The 20,372-nt window shown below is 31.4% G+C and overlaps 1 protein-coding gene across 2 annotated transcripts in view; it reads left to right on the plus strand.

Annotated features, from left to right (window-relative positions):
- Positions 1 to 916: 916 nt before the first annotated feature.
- Positions 917 to 20,372, plus strand: part of LOC129960252 (synaptotagmin-1-like) — a 123,430-nt gene continuing 103,974 nt past the window's right edge. Inside the window, exon 1 of one of the 2 annotated variants that reach the window (XM_056073530.1) lies at positions 917 to 1,113. The gene's annotated coding sequence lies outside the window, so the exon portion shown is untranslated. Of the gene's footprint in view, positions 1,114 to 19,806; positions 19,992 to 20,372 lie in introns of those variants that run through there. The other variant, XM_056073529.1, reaches the window with a different exon arrangement.

Consider the following 20,372-nt stretch of genomic DNA (forward strand, 5'->3'; position numbering starts at 1 on the left):
TATCAAGATTTCATAATTTTCAATCCATAAAATATTATTACAAATTTATTTCCAGAAAGAATTTCGTCATTGAGAGATTTTGCACTGAATTATCTCCGATATATGTTGAAATTCACATATCATTCACCAAGAGCACTTTTTTCGTCTGGTTTAATCGTGTGATAAACTTCAGCGCTATCAACCTCTCTTATGAAACGAATTAAATAGTTTAAAACAGTACAGGTTTTCCACCCTATTTTACCATGTAAAAACTCTTTCTCTTCTTTTGTAAAATAATTCTTAATTCCTTTAGTTATTTATTATAAAGAAATGAAATTCTAATAAAGAAGCAGGTAAAGGTTATATCTTCAATGTACTTTAAAAGAAGACTGAAAAATGGAGTGTAATTATATTTTCTAATCTTCTGAAAAATAATATTTTTTATAAGATATGGAGTTATATCGTTTTGAAGTAAGTAAAAAATGTTGCCATTGGAAACACTCGTTTTATAAACTACTGGACAGTTTTATTCTTTTTAACTCGAATAAAGAAACATACATGATTTTGATGCACTTTAAAAACTGTCATTTGACACATTTTTAGTAGTTATAATTTAATATATTTAAAAGAATTTTTGGATTAATTTTTTTAAATTATTTTTTAAACAAACTTTGAAGCTATTGTACTTGCTTTAGAATTTTGTTATAAAAAGAAAGCAAATATGTGTTATTTCGAAGTCCTATAAACAGTTCCATTCTGGGACCAGGTTTAATATTTTATTTTTAATAAGCCGAGGAACAACTTCTGGTCAGCCTATCACTGAACTGCCGGATGTCCGTCCTGAGTCTGCAGAAAGGCGATTATTTGGAGACGGACCGAGAATTTGCTGCTCTGCAATATTCACATATCCTTTGGCTAAGAGCAGATAAGGGAGAGAACAGGAATTTCGAGTCATTAGTTTATTTATCGGCACACTCACCGCGGAGCATTACAAAAAGTCTTTTTTTTTTTTTTTTTTGCTAAGTTTAAGCATATCTGAACCTAAATGTTTTAGACGTTGGATGGTACAATATGAACGTTAGAAGAGGTATTGTGAAAAATATCAATCGGATTTTCTTAGTGAGCTGCCTTCAGGTGCGTACTCATTTCTTATTATTGAATTATCATCAGTCAATCAATATAAGTAATCTTATGTCTTTGTAATGGTAGTGCACTTCTTTTTGTTCGTCAGTTTTTAAAACTCTACAAAACTAATCGTTTTCACATACTGTTGTTTTAATTAATTTCTTTCTGTTTGTTGTACTTGATAGAATTTTATCATTTCTTGATAAGTACATAAATTACAAAACTGTAACATATGTGTTCTCGATGACAGTACACTAATCGAATATTTTCGAACTTAATTATTAGTCTATCAATTCATTGAACAAGTGAGTCCTACATTTATTCGGCAAATAATGCTATAACTTCAATTTCAATCTTAACTGTTGCAGAGCAGAACAACGAGTCGCGTGATAGAATTAAATCTGAATAAGAAAATTTTAAAATCCCCTCCTGTAAAATTCATTTCCAAGTAAAATTCATTTTTCAAGAGTACACAATATAGTTGTATACAATTTTACAATATCAAGAAATGAGTAAAAAATTAATTACAAAATATGGTCTTTGCAAGCATAAAACAAGTCAATTTAATCAAAAATCTAAAAATTCTGTAGTTTAAAAAATAGAGTTAAAAGTTTGCAATTTGTATATCTCTTCTTAGCACCTTTTGCAAGTAGAAACTCAACAAACATAAACAAAGTATTGATAGCGCGTTTTTACAAATGATGTGCCACAGATAATAAATAATTTTCTATGCATAAAATAATGCAAATCCAATCTTTTAACGGATTTATATAAAATAAAGCCAAAAAAAAACCCTGCTTGCCTTGGTGAGGTAGCAATCGGTGCTTCTGTGTAAGTCCACCAAATTCGTCTCCAAATATCTGTTGCTGTAATTAAAACTCTGCTACTACTTTGATGGATTTGAAATCTGTCTGGTTGCAACATAGTTCTGTTGTGTGGTGTCTTCCTCAGTATCAGCAAATGATCATCCTTCAAAGTTCCGGTGTCTTTCCTAATATTAATCACGTCAAAATAAGATGTTAGTCCAACCAAGCTAAGGCAAGGGGAATTTATTTTTAAAAAATTGATTCTGTATCAGGAAAGCCTTTATTAGAACCTGATTAAATAATAAATTATACCTTCTCTAAAGTTTTAGAAATTTTTCCTTTAAATTCCTCCTTTTGATATTTTCCCTTTAAGAATGTAGCTATAAAAATGACTATTCAAAGATATCCCGAGATATAAACTCCAGAAATAAAAATCTTATTTCTTAGCTATAACCAAGAAAAGTGAGATTCGCGACAAATTCTATTAGAAATTTTCGACTTATATCTTACTTCCATCATGGTAATTAACAGACCATACGGTATTGATAAATCGTTTAATAAAAAATTTTGTAGATGATCACCTGCATCATGATGACAATAAAAAACTCTTCTGGCTGTGAAGTCGATTGAATTATGATCTACATTCAAACCTACCTTTTTAACAGTTTTTTTTATATATATATTTTCCGTTTTTCTTAAGAAATGATTAGGATTCCGTCATTACCAGATCTTCATTAACTTCAAAGAATTCATTAAAATTTCAGAAATTATCTTTATTAATCATCTTCTTACTTGATGATACTAAAAATACTTTTTTTTTTCGAACGATCTGCAAGTGATTTATATTCTTATAAGCCTAAGATTCTTGTGCCTAATCTGCATAATTGTTTCGATCGCACTTTTTCTCCTCATTAGTTAAAACAAAAGCCTCTGATAATCATTGTTTTGTTATGCCGAGAAACCTTTTTCTAATTGATAATTTTAGGGTAATTATCTTTTTTTTTTTTTTTTTTTTTTTTAGTAAACTCTGATGTACAGGAATAAAAGTAATGAGTTTGAATATGTTATTGTTTCCGAATGCGGTAAACGTTTCTTTCCCTTAAACCAAAAAGAGGATAACTGAATTCGGAAATAGCCTAATGGACAGACATGAAAATTTTCAAGGTGAATGAGAGGAAAAAAACCTCACTGAAAAACTTTTTACATATTCATATTGCGAACAAAGAAAAGGAAAGAGAATAGCTTACCATCTCGTGGCATTTTCTTTTTTACATAGGCCATTCAAATGCTAAACGAACTGATTTCTCTCCATATACGATCCTCCCGGGGGGGGGGAGGAACCTCGAAGTGAGGATGAGATGCTTCCGGCATGGTGGTTGGATCTCTCCATCCTTGAGGGTACATGATAAGGTGGGGGTCTGGCTCCTCTCATCGATGATGGGACGTACTTCTTTAGGGAAGGGCTGTACCTGTTATGAAGATGGCCCTTAGGACTCAACCACAGTTCCTTCCAGTGTTGCTGTTGCGGCGGTCCGGTCATTCTGTATTATTTTTCCGTGTGCCTTCGGCTGGGTCGGAGAATCAGTGATGTGACTTGATGTGACCATATACGGCTGATACAAATATCAGTAACTCATTGGACTTTATATATCTCTCTCATTGAATTCATCTGTAGGAAACTCTAATCAACCTGTAGACAGTTTTACCTTCTTGTTCTGTGTACGTCGTCAAGCTTTTTTACTTTTAAGATTATATAAGGAAAAAAAATGGTTTCAAGGGTGATGTAACAGGCTTTATTTTAAAGTGATTTGGAAATTGGATAAGCCCTTTCCTGTTTCTTCTTGAATATGTTATGAATTTTAAGAGATCTTGAGGTTTTCTCTATGTATTCAAAGGATTAATGTGAACTTAATAAGGTGGGATTCTCCGAAGTAGTTTAAGCTCCTTCAAATTTGTCAGCTTTCAGATGCGTATTTTTAATGAAAATTCAATGAACTGGATTTCTCAACTGTCCAGTCTTCAAAGTAATCAAGTTTCATTTATACTTTTAGATAAATAGATTCTAAACTTTGTCAAATTTATACAATCAGAAGTAAACATTGAAGGAAAAATAGAAAAAGTGGATTTTAGATGTAAATTTCCATTGTTGAATTTAAAAGCGAGAGAAAATGTTTTTATGTCAAAGATATTATTTTAATAATCATAAACATAAAACCATCGAATAATTTACATTAAATTATTTTGATAATATTGCTTATATATTTTTAAAACAATGAAATTTTATGATATTTGTCTCTCATAAATTACTTAGCAAAGAAATCCCATCGCCCGCAGGAATAAAGTTTTACATGCAGAAATGAATCGCATATTTAATAGCTCTTAAATAGGAAACTTCAAAAAGTTATCCATCCAGGTTCAATTTTTTCATACTATGGCATTTTTCTTCGACTTTTCCTCATACGATTCGAAAAATTTATCTAATTTTTTTTCACTCATCTATTTGTTCTCTTCTCGATTCTCATAATCGTATCGCAAATTTAATGACTTGAGCGCTTTTTATTAAGTTTTTTTTTATAGGTAACAGTCTTGTTGAATGGGATTAATCAAATGATATATTTTGAATACGAAAATGACGTACCCTCGTAGCACACATATATTATACAATATTATATGATATTAAACAATATTCGGATCATATATAACTTCGTCTAAACAATCGCGTTTAGACGAAGAGGCCAAAACCTACAACAATTAAGCTTTAATTTTAATAAATCTTCTAATTTCCATATGTATTTTTAAATCAAAATTGCAGAGATTAAATTATGACATGTTATAAAAAATATTATAAAACATTTTTTGCATTATTTTCGTGTGTTGTGTCCTCTTTCAGCGAAGTTTTTATATTGTTACTGAAAAGTAACATAGATGGTGCGCCAATGGAAATTTTAATTCAGTCTACAAATCAGTAATAAATTTTGTACCGCTTAGAAAATAAGATACAATCTACTTAGGAGCGAATCTGTCTCCTAATAAAAATCCTAGATAGATTTACTCCTTTAAACTTTAGTATCACCTCTGCGTGAGGCCTCAATTTGTTACAGAAATACAATAAAATGGCAAATACATGATCCCATGGATTTTTGAAATGGACCATAGATATTATGTTAAAAATAAGAGTGAAAAGAAATAATTTCAAACGACTGAACTGGACTAGAAAATATGTTGAATGTACATTATGAGATATATCTGCCCCATAATTTGACGGTTAAAACACTTCTTTTGGAAATTTCTTGGCATGTTTTCTAATATTCCTAAAGCAAAAAATACTTTTATGAGCAAGATATCTCTTATAATCTATCTCTTATATTGATACTTTTCGCCCTCTTATACACAAGGAATATACGAAAAGAAATAATTGTAATCGTCAAAAAATTTCGAATACGAGATTATGGTGATTCTTCCATGGCTCATATCAAGTTTTAAAGAAGTATATTCTTCCATGGCTCTCATGGATTCTTCCATGGCTCATATCAAGTACTTATATAGAGCCCAATAATAATGGGCTCTATATAAGTTTGAGTGAGGCCACTTTAATTATAATCACCCTTTATGTAGACTAGAGGAATGAATTTGTATATGTTAATCAAAATTGTAGATTTGTGCCAATGAGTAAAATGTGTCCATGCAGAAGGAAACGCGATGGCCCAAAAATGCAATAAATGAAATTTGACAAATAGGGTTGACACAAGTATTATCAAATTTTGAATCCATGGTAAAAGAGACAAAATATATACCCGATTATTTTCCCCACACGACTAAATTAAACACAAAACGTACTAAAATTAAAGAACATTCATCCTATTTGAAATATCGTATTAGATATTGCAATCAACAATTTCCATCCTATATTTTTAGAAACTTTCATACAAAGAATTTAACTCATTTTCTTTCTTGGAAGATTATTATGGCTTTTCCACCTTGTCATTTTATTTATAAAGCGATTTTTTTCTTTAATTCACTCATTAACTGCACATAATAAAGCATAAAGAAGATGTAGATGGAATTTAATTTCTCGTGAGAAGGAATGTTCTAAAAAAAGCAGCTCAATCATTTTCTTCCTCTATTTAAAAGGAAACATTTCCCGCTGTAGCGGAAATAAATCCCATCTAATCAAACCCGAGTTGATTACAACAAAATATTCCCTTCTGGGAAAGGAAATTGGGTCCCTTGAAAAAACTGTTAGTGATGAAGCAAATGCTGATGAAAAAGATTGAACTGTTTCAACATTTTGAATAGAATAATAAAAGTAAAAAAAAATTAAAGAGACGCTTTTATTAGAGAGCTAAAAATACAATTTCTGTTATCAAAGGTACGCTTGTGAAAACTAGCCCATAAAAATGTGAAACGCTGAAAATTCTCTAAACATTAATTACAGTTAATTATTAATAGAATTTTAATTACATTTATATTTTAATTCTTAATGAATGTGTAGGGATTTTCTTTTTTATAATATTCTTTGAGACTTCATTTCTTAACGCTCTGGATATGCGGGTATTTCAAATGTTGAGTGCCGTGTGACTCGATGGTGATTTACACTTTGTTATCTAATAAGGTAGCCTTTTCTCTTCTTTAGTTAAGAGCTAACAAAGAAGAACAACCGATCTATTTAGATTATCCGAATCACAGCATAAGCCATGATAGCTAATGTATTAAACTTAGGAATTTGTAATATTGCTTCCCTGTGTTTTAAATTTCCTGGTAAGGAAGAGAGTTTTTGTAATAACTGATAAATAGATATCGAGAACTTAGTGACGAATTTGGTTTACTTTAGCCCCAAAAATGAAGATCCCAAATTTTTGAGAATCTTGTCGATGTCTCCATCTAGAGTGTGTTCTAGAACATTCGGTGTCATATCATGGAAGCTATAGCACACAAATAGAAGAGCAATCGAGTCGAGGGAAAATATTCTCCCTTTGGAATGTTGATCTTTCTACGTCACTGTAGTTATTTAATAAAGATTTGCTTCTTAGTAGTTTCTTAAGTGATGCTTTGTTAAATACGATCTGTTATTGAGCTTATATGAATTGACACAACTGATATACGCTTCCGCAATAATACATAAACCTGTTGTATATATATAGAGAATTAGCATATTGTTTCGAATGCTTTACGAGAGCATGGTGATAAGATCCCGACTTCGGAGGATTCCAGGTTCGAAATCTGATTCCACTGAAAAACCGACATGTAAGCGGGAATCGTGTACATCAAATTCCCCGGTACTAAATGCCCTCCCGATTGTGTAATTGGGAGCGGAAACTTGGAAATAAGTTTAGTTTAGTTATATTAACGTCCCGTTTGAAGCAACACGGGCTATTTTGGGACGGACCTCGTAATTTTGAACCGCGGTCAGATGACGAGGACGACACCTGAGCTGGCACCCCATCTCCACACCGCACCACACCAGCGAGAGGACGTTTGGTCATGACGGATTTAACGTACAACAGACCCCCTTACACGACGGTTCTTCGGTGGAATCGGGTCTCGAACCTGAAACCCTTCGGTTCCGAAACCGAGACCTTACCACCAGGCCACCGCGGCCCCTTGGAAATAAGAGTGTTATTCAAGTATCTTTCTCGTCATCTGATCACGGTTCAAAATCGGTGGTCCGTCCCAAAGTAGCCAACATGCTGCTTCAAAATAGAAAGTAAATATAATCAAGCTTCTGTTTTTACCAATTTGTTTTGACCTACTTTTCTGGTATCTATATATCAAAGTTTGGACACAATTGTTCAAACTGTAGGCATCCTAAATGCCTTCATATGATACAGATTTTCATTGTTATAGGGCGAGAACACACACCATTATATTTTCAAATTCTATGACAAAGTTGAAATACACAAGACCATTATATTTTCAAATTATATGACAAAGTTGATGAAAGAGCATTCCCGTTGATTTTTTACACAGAAATCACAGAAGCAGTAATAGGGACAAATAGTTGACACAATACAATTCATACTTAAATTAGTTGTAGTCAAAGTAAATGAATGACGAAACTTTTTTGATAAACTTTTACCCTTGAAACTTTAATGAAAACTTTGGGTTCTTCAATGGTTCATTATTGAGTAAATTTAATCCTCTGAGCCCGAACTCGCCCCCTATCACCTTTTTCGCCAAAGCCCTCATTCGGGATGAAAAGTGATTGCAACAACACACTTTCGTTCGGCATGAAAAGTGAACATGGATTTTGAGGTCTCTAACTAGGAGGTGATCATTTCTAAATCAAAGGAGAAAGCAGAATTTCAAAAAATATCTTGAATGACTAGATGGAATCAATTCTTTCACAGGCTGCATGTATCCTGTCAGCTCAATATTGCAATCTGCCGGCATTTCACAGAAGGAAAAAGTACATGATGCCACAGTGTTAGATGTTTAGCCCTTTAACTACCGATTTTTATTAAATCACAATTTAGTTACATCGTTTGTTCAAATGTTTTTTTTTAATAAATCGAAACGTTATTGATATTGAGGTAAGGACTTAAAGGGTTAAATGCGATTGTGACATTTCGGTAATTCATGCCATTGCATGCCTTTTTTAATTAATATTACATGGGAAATACTCTCTAGATAATAAATTAAATATTAAACATATTTCTATGAAATGACAACTCTGGAAATTGCATTACAACAATTCATTTTGTTTCAAAAGCATTTAAACTTATTTGCAAACGTTGATTGAAAAAAAAATCCGACTTAGAGTTAAGAGAAATCAGGATAAAAAACTAGTATTTTTTTCTAAAATTATTTCATTACATTCTGTGCATGGAAAAAATTGAGTAGATAAGGCTTTAACAGCCTTTTTTAAGATTTAAATAAAAACTTTCCATATTTTGATTAATTTTGTTTAAAATTAAAAAAAATTAAAAAAACGTAAGTCGAGCCTTTATATTTAAAGCAGATACAAATCCGTTCAAAACAGACGAGGAATATATAATCCGGAACTTAAGCTCACTTTATTTATCTTTATGTATGTTAGGGTTTAGTTTAAAAGAAAAACATTTATATCAAAACTAATCACTCAAGTCGATTTGAGACAATTAATGTTGCGTTTGCATAAAAAAAATGCAATAAAAAATAAAAACTCGCTCTGAAATAAATCATTATCAATAACCTTCAAATGAAAAAAGAAATTAGGAATCAGTAGATCTCAGCTCATTAACCTTTGCTACAATCGAGCATAAAAAATGTAAATAAAATGTGACATTTGCAACCCCATAACTAATTTGTATTCTTTTAGTTCTATTTGCCCTCTGTCATACAATTCTAACTTTTTTCCTTGCAGTGAAATCCTCCCTATGCATTATGTTCACAGGCATACAAATTAAAACTAATTAAAATAGGGTAATAATCTGAAGCAAATACACATACTGACTGGCAGAAAATACACATTACCAAATAAAAATTGCTGTAAAGGTAATAAAAATAACTTCCAAAACTATCCCGAAAAAGGAGAATGTAATGAATCCTCATAATATAGAGGAATAAAAATTACAGTTCTTAGCTCATTAATCTTTGCTACAATTTAATGTAAAAAATATGAATAAAACGTCAAACTTATGATTCCGTAACTAAGTTTTATTCATGCTTAGCCTTTTTCGCACACATAAAAAAAATCTAAAATTAAAACATCTAGTTTGGCGCCGTCTAAATTGGTGGCGCTAAACTAGATATTGAGATATCCCATCGGTTTCAACTCCATCTAGAGTTATAGAGGACGCTGGGCAAAAAGATATACTGAATAGTATTAATTTGCGAAATCTTGTTCCTTTATTTAAAACACCAGTGGGTTGATAATAACCAATTAAAAATTCCCGTTGGTATTAATAACAGTCGGTTATTATTTATACTAACAAAGGTTGTTATTAAAATTAATAATTTATTAATAGCATTGATCATATAATTTATTTTCATATGTACACCAGATTGAAAATTTTACTGAAATGAAACTGAATATTAGATGGCTCTATAACATAGCAAACATTATTCATTCTTATTTGGTGAACTTTCATCAAATAAGAATTGACGAAAGATTCCTTTTCTGTTTATTACTATACATTATCCAAGGTTTCCTTAATTTTCTCTTCTTATTACGTCGTCCTATATTTGACTCTGGGCTTAAAATAGGAATCTCGGTTATACTAAGAAAATCGCTTCGCATTCAAGGAAGTACAGCAGCATCGTATGAAAAATTCATCTGAATCGGAGCTCAAGATGCAATTTTCCCATGAAAAGAAAGAAACCCAGAAGGAGTTTCTATGGCAACTTTGTATGGTTGCTTAAGACCATTAGAGGAAAGGAATAAAAGCTTAGAGGGCTCCCTTTTCCTGAAAATGACTGTATTCTCCGAGTTTTATAGTCTAGAGAAGGGTGAACTTTCTATTCATAGACATGTCTGTTTCTTTAGATAGGTGGGAACCATTGTCGGATTCTTGAAATGGATTGGGATCCAGAAATGAGCAATAAGGAAAGAAATAGCTTCGAGAAATATTTGCGGGCATCCATTGATTCGTTCAAATCTCCTATTAGACTGAGACTCAACCTTAAATACAGAATTGTTTACATTCATCATGTCATTAAATCAAAAGGATGTCTATGTTAACTAAATTAGATTGATGATTGACAGTTTTCTATTGATTCATCTTGAGAAGGCGACCTCAATACGATAGTTCAACTTGAAAACGGAAACATAATCCATTGAATTCTTGCTTTATTATCAAAAGTTAACATATTTTATGAATTTAGAAAAGAACAACAGTTCTTAGATAAAAATATATTTACATACAAATTTTAATTTTGTAACACGTTAGATGACAGAATAAAGAAAAGACAAGACAAAACAAAATAAAAATACTCAATGTATCATTTATCCAATGCTTTCAAATGATTGATCATTTCAAAGAAAATTGAAGCTGCATAGAATTGAATGCATTCTAACTTGATTTCTAAATCTGAATGTTATAATATCCATGTTAAAAAATATATTTTCAAATGATCCACCCTCTTCCAGCTGTAGTGACAAATCAATGCTGGTGAACCAATATCATGTTGATTTACTTCCATGAATTGAGCTTCTCAAACTTTTGTTCCTTTAATTGAGTTTGATTCCTGACTGAAAGAACAAAAGTTGCGATTCCAATTTCTCGTTGAAAAAAGTACGATTGGAATAGGAGGCATCTCAGGAAGTGAAATTCTCATCACTTTTCAATTCATTTCTAGATTTCAAGTCATCCATAAACATTGCGAAAATCTCATCAGTGGATTTTTAGTGGAACATCCCCCACCCCACCCAAAAAAAACAGATGCCATCTTATTAGAAAAAAGAAAATAGTTAAGGAGTTGAAATCCTAAAAGGATTCGAAAACAGATTTTTCTCTATTCAAATCATAAAAAGGGAAGATGTTTTATATAATGAAACATTATGAATTTGACGTGTTAAATTGGATACGAAAGATACTTTGGCACTCGCAGGACAATCAAAATGTGGATTGATTCATGAGCTTTCCAAAAGAATTCCTTTGAAGAACTGATTTTAAGAAATTGGAAAGTCCTTTCATTTAGCCCTTCGGCAACATCAGCCCTAGTGATTGTCTGTATGGAGAGTCATTAAGGATTTTTGAAGAAGTAACTGCCGGATATTCAGAATACTTCTAACAACTGTTAAATAATCACCTAAAGCGCAGTCATTTGAATGAATCAGTTTGATGTGTGGCGCATTCATTGGAACTTCCACATGAACATTATGCGAATGAATGAAACGGTAATAATGCATTTTTGTTGATTGTTATGACTCCTTTAGATTGAATCTAGTTTAGATTTAAGGTCCGTATATAAATAAAATGACTGTTGTATTTTTCTAATAGAATGATCTTCCTTTATAAATGATTTTAAAATACCGTAGACATTCGATTGTTAATAAGTTTAATACAGCACGTTACATCTATTACCTGTAGAATTGCTATTTCATTTCTTCCCTAATATTCTCTTTTCAAGCGACATATGAAAATGCCTATCCATCAGCAATTCTGGATAATAATACTTTAATTCATTTTTTAAAATGAAAGTAAAAAACAATTAGAAACAATTAAATTCTTTTTTATTCATTCCTTTCATATAAAGTGATGCCTTGATTTTCTTGAAAATTCCCCCGAAGAAAATCGTCAAAATCCAAAACGGAAGCAATTATTTACTTATGAATGAATGCAATCCCATTAATTTGCTCTAGATATTACAAATAATACAAGAAATGCATTTTATAGAGAAAAATATAATATTTAAAAATAAAACAATAAGAAATGAATATAAAAGGAATGTAAAAATTGAATGCAAAAAATAATTAAGCATCTAACATTTACATATTTATAATTTTCTGAAAATTTCTTGCCATATGAAAAATGACAAGAAAGGAAAAGAGAGTCGGCGATGTTATTGTTTGGAAAGGGAATCAATGCCGTAGCGAGGTTAAATGGCGCCCGGAGCATAATTTGATTTTTTTTTCGCTCGCCTGAGGACATTCTTTGTTTAGGAACTGTAAATGGCAGCTGTGCTATGGGAATAATTTTTATTTCCATTGCCATATTTGCCTTTAAAAAAATGACATGAATGCAGTAATTTTGTACCTATAACGCTCGAGACATCTATTTCTCCTGCTGTACATCCTTGAGAGAATCCTGCTGTATGAGGAACTTAGATAAAAAATCAAGGCGTGCTCTGGAGTTAGTTCACAATATATGAAACAACGCCACGTGGTCACGAAATCTGAAGCAATGTGGCAAATATTTCCGAGGAGAAAACTTCGGCAAAAACCGAAACCGATGATTATGGGAAGTCAACGAAAATTGAGATATTACTGTATTTGCAAAGTTGCTATTATTTTAAAAGGCAGACGAATTCTAAAAGCACCTTGTATAAACTTTGTAGTTTAAAAAATCTTATTTGTAGTGAAATGTTTAAATTTTTTATTGGTCTTTTGCGGTAGGAAGTGTCAATCCTGCGTAAAATAAAGGAATAGGTAATAATAGGGTTGTTAACTTTCTAAAGCTAATGTTCTTTGAGCATGCAAAGGTAGATTGACGAGTTATTATAGAAATAGGAAACATCACAAGTTAGTGTTATATTTATAGCATGCCAACTTCAAGGAGCCATTTATAGACATCCAGGTGACCAGCTTTCATCTTTACCTCTAAAGTAAATCTGTTGTTGGTGCGTGTTTAATGTTATTTTTGCAGTTCGTTACATAAATCATTTCTATCGATCTTTGAGGAACTTACCTTGTATTTATTTATTTAGAGTTTTTCCCGAGTTCAATGACATGCTTTGAACGTATTAAATATTCTATTATAGGTAAATGAATGACAACAATGCTTATAATCGATCCATTAATAGTTGATGCAATGGAATGATTTCAAAACAGTTCGTGAGTTGATTTTTTTCATTCGACCTCGGTAGCCTAGGGGTTTGAGTTTTAGGATAGGAGGAAGGTGAAGGCCGAAAATGATTCCATCTTAGATTTACCGAGTATTTTGATTGGTGAATACTAAATCTGCCATTGTGGGTTACACTTATACATAATGGTGGAGTGTGGAAATTCTGTAAAAGGAGGGGGGGGGGGCTCAGGTGTTCTTATCATTTAATCCCGCATGAAATTCAATTCCGGCTTTATGTAGCCCGTGTTTAATTTAGGTCGAAACTTTGTTTCTTCTAACCCTTCAAAGCATATTTATATCAAAAGTTTAAAATTTGAATTGAATTTAAAATACTTGTAAAATTTTAAAAGGCAACGATTAATTTGATTCTCAGTTTGTTTGTTTTTTACATGGACATCAAAACAAAAATCATAGAAGCATTTGAGATTGAGGAAATATTCAGAGCATATTGGAATTTGGATCATATTAATAATATATATTTTTTTCTTGGAATGTTTCGGAAAATTTTCTAATTTGATATTCATTGTAGCCTTTTTATATTATAATATTGTTTTCGATGAAACCACTTTTATAATTTTGATAAAAAAATTATTGAGATCCCTAATAAAGGTACGTTTTTAAAAATTTATTTATCGTTTTCTATTTATTAGATTTAAATATTTTGTGTTACAAATATTATCTAATCTAAAAACAAAATTTCCTTACTTTTAGTAGATGTCGCCTCTCATATGGAGCGAAACTTCGATAAGAATAATCGATTAATCGGTAATCAAGTTGTAAAGATGATAAAATATTGTATTTTCATCGAAAAAGTAGACAAAATTTCAGGTTTCAAGTACATCAGGAAGTGAGTGAATAATTATGTTCTGAAGTTTACACTATAGCGTATAAAATCAGGCAGAGTCATTATTTCAAAACTGACACACCAGTAACAAAATTTCATCTTTACAAATTTGAAACAAATCAAGTTAAATTAAATCGTGTAAAAATAATTTCACAATGCATATTAGTTTTTAAATAAAATGATTTAATCATAACATTGAAACGTTTTTTCATTGAAATGCATGTTAAAAAGAACTCACCAGAAGCAAGTAATATCAAGAGCTGCACTCTATACTCTAAAACAGATTTTCTTAAATTTTTTTCCAATCGATTTTTTTTAATATCTTTCCGTTGAAAATTTTTTCGCAGGCCCGTATTTATCCAAAACTAATATCACAGCTCCAAACTTAGAGACCAAAACATTTAGCGAGGATAAATTTAATTTGTAAGAAAGGTTTTTAATGAAAATTCAAGATGAATAAACAACTCTTTGAGCATTTTATTCAAAGTACAAATATCGAAAAATATGAAATATGATGGTGCTGTGAATATTTTGGTAAGTTTTATATAACATGTATGCAAAATTTGATTGAATTTTGCCCATTTGTTTAGGTGGAACTTGGAACATATAGACACAGCCCCAAAGATTTTTTTGCTTTCATTAATATATGAACGAATTAAAATCTTTAAAAGCCTTGCTCTACTCAAATCATAGCGCAATTTTTTAAAGGGAAAAAAAATATCTGCCGTCTTGCGGAAGCTCTGGACTGATTCTGAAAAGTATCAGTCTCGTGAATCAGAAACGAGACGACTGAAGAAATCCGCAGTGTTTAAGATTTTTGTGGTTGTCTACAGATTCTTTATATTTCTGACACTGTGAATCAGTAGTGCCGCGAGAGCATCGGGAGTGCACATAAAAAAAATAAAGGAGGATTTCGAAAGCGATGTTTATCGAACGAAATGGGCCGAATATACCCTATAATTAACAGGTTTTGAATGAAGCAGTTATACGTTACAAAATAATTTTCATAACTTATAAAGGTTTAAATGAGCCAGATGAATTTTAACCAACAATAAACAACCAGAAAGTAGAATTGAGAATTTTAACGAGTAAATGCGTGATAAATTTCCCTCAAAAATCATTTTTTAGCATCCTAATTTTCAACACTCTTCCAGAGTTAATCCCAGGACCCTCCTCACCCTTCTATGTCGGTAGAGTAGGTGGCCTTCACATGGTTCACTTTCTGCATTCAAAGTTTTATGGGATGGAAACCACTGCCATGAACTATATGATACCAACAATAAACAACCAGAAAGTAGAATTGAGAATTTTAACGAGTAAATGCGTGATAAATTTCCCTCAAAAATCATTTTTTAGCATCCTAATTTTCAACACTCTTCCAGAGTTAATCCCAGGACCCTCCTCACCCTTCTATGTCGGTAGAGTAGGTGGCCTTCAGATGGTTCACTTTCTGCATTCAAAGTTTTATGGGATGGAAACCACTGCCATGAACTATATGATACCAACAATAAACAACCAGAAAGTAGAATTGAGAATTTTAACGAGTAAATGCGTGATAAATTTCCCTCAAAAATCATTTTTTAGCATCCTAATTTTCAACACTCTTCCAGAGTTAATCCCAGGACCCTCCTCACCCTTCTATGTCGGTAGAGTAGGTGGCCTTCACATGGTTCACTTTCTGCATTCAAAGTTTTATGGGATGGAAACCACTGCCATGAACTATATGATACCAACAATAAACAACCAGAAAGTAGAATTGAGAATTTTAACGAGTAAATGCGTGATAAATTTCCCTCAAAAATCATTTTTTAGCATCCTAATTTTCAACACTCTTCCAGAGTTAATCCCAGGACCCTCCTCACCCTTCTATGTCGGTAGAGTAGGTGGCCTTCAGATGGTTCACTTTCTGCATTCAAAGTTTTATGGGATGGAAACCACTGCCATGAACTATATGATACCAACAATAAACAACCAGAAAGTAGAATTGAGAATTTTAACGAGTAAATGCGTGATAAATTTCCCTCAAAAATCATTTTTTAGCATCCTAATTTTCAACACTCTTCCAGAGTTAATCCCAGGACCCTCCTCACCCTTCTATGTCGGTAGAGTAGGTGGCCTTCAGATGGTTCACTTTCTGCATTCAAAGTTTTATGGGATGGAAACCACTGCCATGATCTATATGATACCAACAATAAACAACCAGAAAGTAGAATTGAGAATTTTAACGAGTAAATGCGTGATAAATTTCCCTCAAAAATCATTTTTTAGCATCCTAATTTTCAACACTCTTCCAGAGTTAATCCCAGGACCCTCCTCACCCTTCTATGTCGGTAGAGTAGGTGGCCTTCAGATGGTTCACTTTCTGCATTCAAAGTTTTATGGGATGGAAACCACTGCCATGAACTATATGATACTACACTTAATAATCAGTCCTTAGATAATTTATTGCTCATTGTCTCGTGAGTCTTTTTTAATTTAATTTTTTGTCTGTTTTAATACTTTCTTACGACCCATTTTTAAGTTCTTGAATTCATATAATTTTTTTTTCAAACTGACAGTTTGTACTCCAGTTAAATTCAAGACATAAATACGTGGAAAAGGCTTCACTATCTCCAAATAATCATTCTACTATTATATACTAGTTAATATACTCGTCGTTGATTGGACTTTAAATATTTTCATGTATAACCTTTTTAACGTAAAATCTAATTTTGTAAAAATTATTATAATACACACAATCCTTTTATTATACCATACGACTTTATTGACAAACTTTGGGTTTGGGCCACTTGTAAATGAAGAGAAATTCAATTCTTTCTTTCAGTTCTTTTAGGCACCATTAAATAACCATTAACCATACATTTTAGGCACCATTAAATAACCATTAACCATACATTTTAGGCACCATTAAATTTTATACCGATAAAAAATTCCAAAAGATGTTTAACAATTTTTTAAAAAATATTGTTAGAGTAGATCAGAGTTTTAATATTACTATATTTCAAATTCGTTTTAACTAAATTTTAAATGAATTTATAAAATTGTAGAAAAAAAATTACACGGAAAGGAATCTGGTATTACAGAAAAGAAAAAATGTTGGATTTTAAAATCCAACATATAAGGGCATTAAAATATAAAATAGTTTTTTTCTTAAGTTAGTGCTGAAACAACGCCAACATTCAGTGAATTTCAAGTGAACTGAATATTTAATTAAAATGTCCACTTGGGAAAATGTAGTTTTGTTCTAAATAATAAATGTGCCAAATTTGGTTGAAATCGCCGTTTTGGAGAAAATGTGACACATATACAGCCACAACAACTTTCATTTATACAAAGATAAAAAAAAAATCAATATTGATATTCTCTTAGATTTTTTAACACTAGATAACCCATAGTCAAATACCTGTAGTAACTTGATATGAATTTCTATCTGAATTTTCTATAAACATTGTTATATGTGTGGACATCAACTTCAAACAAAATCTGTCGAAAACATATGAAAAGTTCCATTTTGTATGGCTGATAAGAAAAGAAAAACTTATTCTCATCGATATTTATTTTTTTAAATGCATTTGAAGCATAGCACAGAAGAATAAATATTCACATTTCATTAATTAAACAAAATAATAAAACATAAATGCTTAGTATCAACACAATTTTACTCATTATAATTTCCACAGACATAGATTATTTCCTATAACTTCGCCTAAAATCTAATTTTAGTAGATTCCACAAGTTTTGCAAAAAAAGTAGAAATTAAAGAATTACAGCTGTACAAAATGACCTATTACCAAAAAAAAAAGTGAACGAGCGTTCTTCAATTCCATCCAATCCATCAACAATTCTATCAATATTCTTATTTAAAATATTTTTTTTTTTTTTTTTTTTTTTTTTTTTTTGCAATAGATGTGTTAAGGTTTTAGTGGTCATATACATTACTTATTATGTTGATGTTGTGTACTTCGATTGCTAAAGAGAAGAAAAACGAAAAACAGATGGCCCATTAGATGTAATTTTAACATTTTTAGCTTATTTATATTAGTTCTTTATACCGCTTTTCGATTATATATTTACATCAATCAAATTATATAATAAAAATGAATAAAACATAATATTGAAACTTATAAACATAAAAAACGGAATACATCGTAAATGAATTTTTAAATGATGAACTAAATAATATAAGATCTTCTTCCAATGCTTGTTTTTAATCATTTCTTTTGCGTTTTTTGAAAATAACAGAAACACTTACCCTATAGATTTAGTTCAGTTGTGAAGATTATTCTCAATGGATATTCTTTTTAATGATTTTTCTCCTTCGAAAATAATCGAAATACCAGTCACATTTCATGAATATGGAAAAGTCCAGGAGTTTGATAAAATCCTCATGAGCATTCCGTCTGGAGATAATATTAATCAATGGGCTTTTTGATATCGACCTTTCTGACATTGAGATAAACCACAACTGTGCATTCATAGCTGGCATTTAATATGTCATAGCTGGCAATTATGATAGCTTTCTATATTCTGTGCCAAATAAATATGGTTCGTTAACCAGTATAAATAACATTCTCATTTAACTATACTCTGCACAGTGGGAAAGAGGTTTTCAAAAGTATGTTTGATGCCTAGAATTATATTAGCTCGAAGTATGTCATAACCGACAAACTCAGATAAGTTCAAAATATTTAAACCAACTTTGGGAACTTAAGATAGACTTATGTATATTTCCTCATAATTTGTTTACAAAATTTTTTGAGTGAATAGAATATTTTCCTATGAACAGAGTTTAATTTTTCGAATACATTGAAATATTTCTTAACAAACTATACTGTTAAGTATTTATAGAAAAGTTTGTAAACTAAAATCGTATCGCAGAAGTTCATAAACACTTTTATTGAGTTGAAAAAAAAAACCCAGATAAATATGTCGTAAGTTTTAAAAAACTGATACCATTGTTCCTTATCTGGATAGTATCATAAATATTTTCTTTCATGTAGAAATTTTCGTAGAAAGTACTTTTCCCAAAACATAAATTAATAAAGGTCCACTTTCTTTTACCAAAATTCCCAAATCTTCCGAGTAAAGTAAACATATAAAGTTCAGAGAGAATCGAAAAAGAAAAAAACACGATATGCGACGATATTTCTCAAATTCCAACAATAACATTAAAGAAAAAAATCTAGAGAAAACACAAGGGATTAAAAAAACGCCTGAAAAACAAAAACGTGTTTCAACGAAGCCTCGCGAAACCATTCAAAATCCCCAAAAAATCATTTCCCAAATTGAGTTATCGGAGGAAAATGACTTCGAAATCCTGCTATGAACTAAATTAAATTATTTATTTGGTCTCTTCCCCGAACTGGGGTACAGAACAATTTGCTGCTCTGACTCAAACTTTTCTCCAAAGCAAGGTGCTGTTCTCCAAGAGATAGAAACAGGTCGCTCTCTCTGTCTCCATAGAAACCAAACTCCCACCATCCCCCCACACTATCTGCTCATCCCTCCCCATCACCAGCTGTTAACCTAAACTGCTCTATTCCATACCACGCCCACATCGAATCGATCTAAAACAAGAGAGATCCACCATTTTTGAGCAAGGGCTCATATCCCCCAGTCGCCATACTCTGCAGCTGGGTTGGCATTTCCATCAATGGCATGCGAACAGTGCACACAAGTCATGGCAGATGTCAGCATCTCCGACTGAGAGAAGTCAGCTGCTTTCATTTCACCAAGTAACCAGTTAGTTTTCAGGTAGGGACTAAATTTTCAATTTTCAAAAGTTTGTAAACTTATGGACCAACTCCTCACACCAGTGATTTTTTATCACTTTTCCCAGAAATTATATGAGATATTATAGAATGAGATACTTTATTGTTATGAAAGATATTAATGCCAAGTGTAATAAGTTTCGTTCGATTTGACGGTTGGAAAAATTTTTCGCTGTGATTCTGACTATGGAGATCACTATTTTTAGCTTGTTTCATTTACATAAACTTTATTTTACCAAAACTTCGTCCATAAGATACTGAATTAATATTTGTTTGAAATAAATTTAAAAACAATGCACTCATGTCATAGAAGTTATCTTAAAAGTACTGGAATTTTTTTTATTTGTTGTTGATCACTTTTGCC

This window comes from Argiope bruennichi, chromosome X2 (genome assembly GCF_947563725.1).
Source record: "Argiope bruennichi chromosome X2, qqArgBrue1.1, whole genome shotgun sequence".
NCBI lineage: Eukaryota > Metazoa > Arthropoda > Arachnida > Araneae > Araneidae > Argiope > Argiope bruennichi.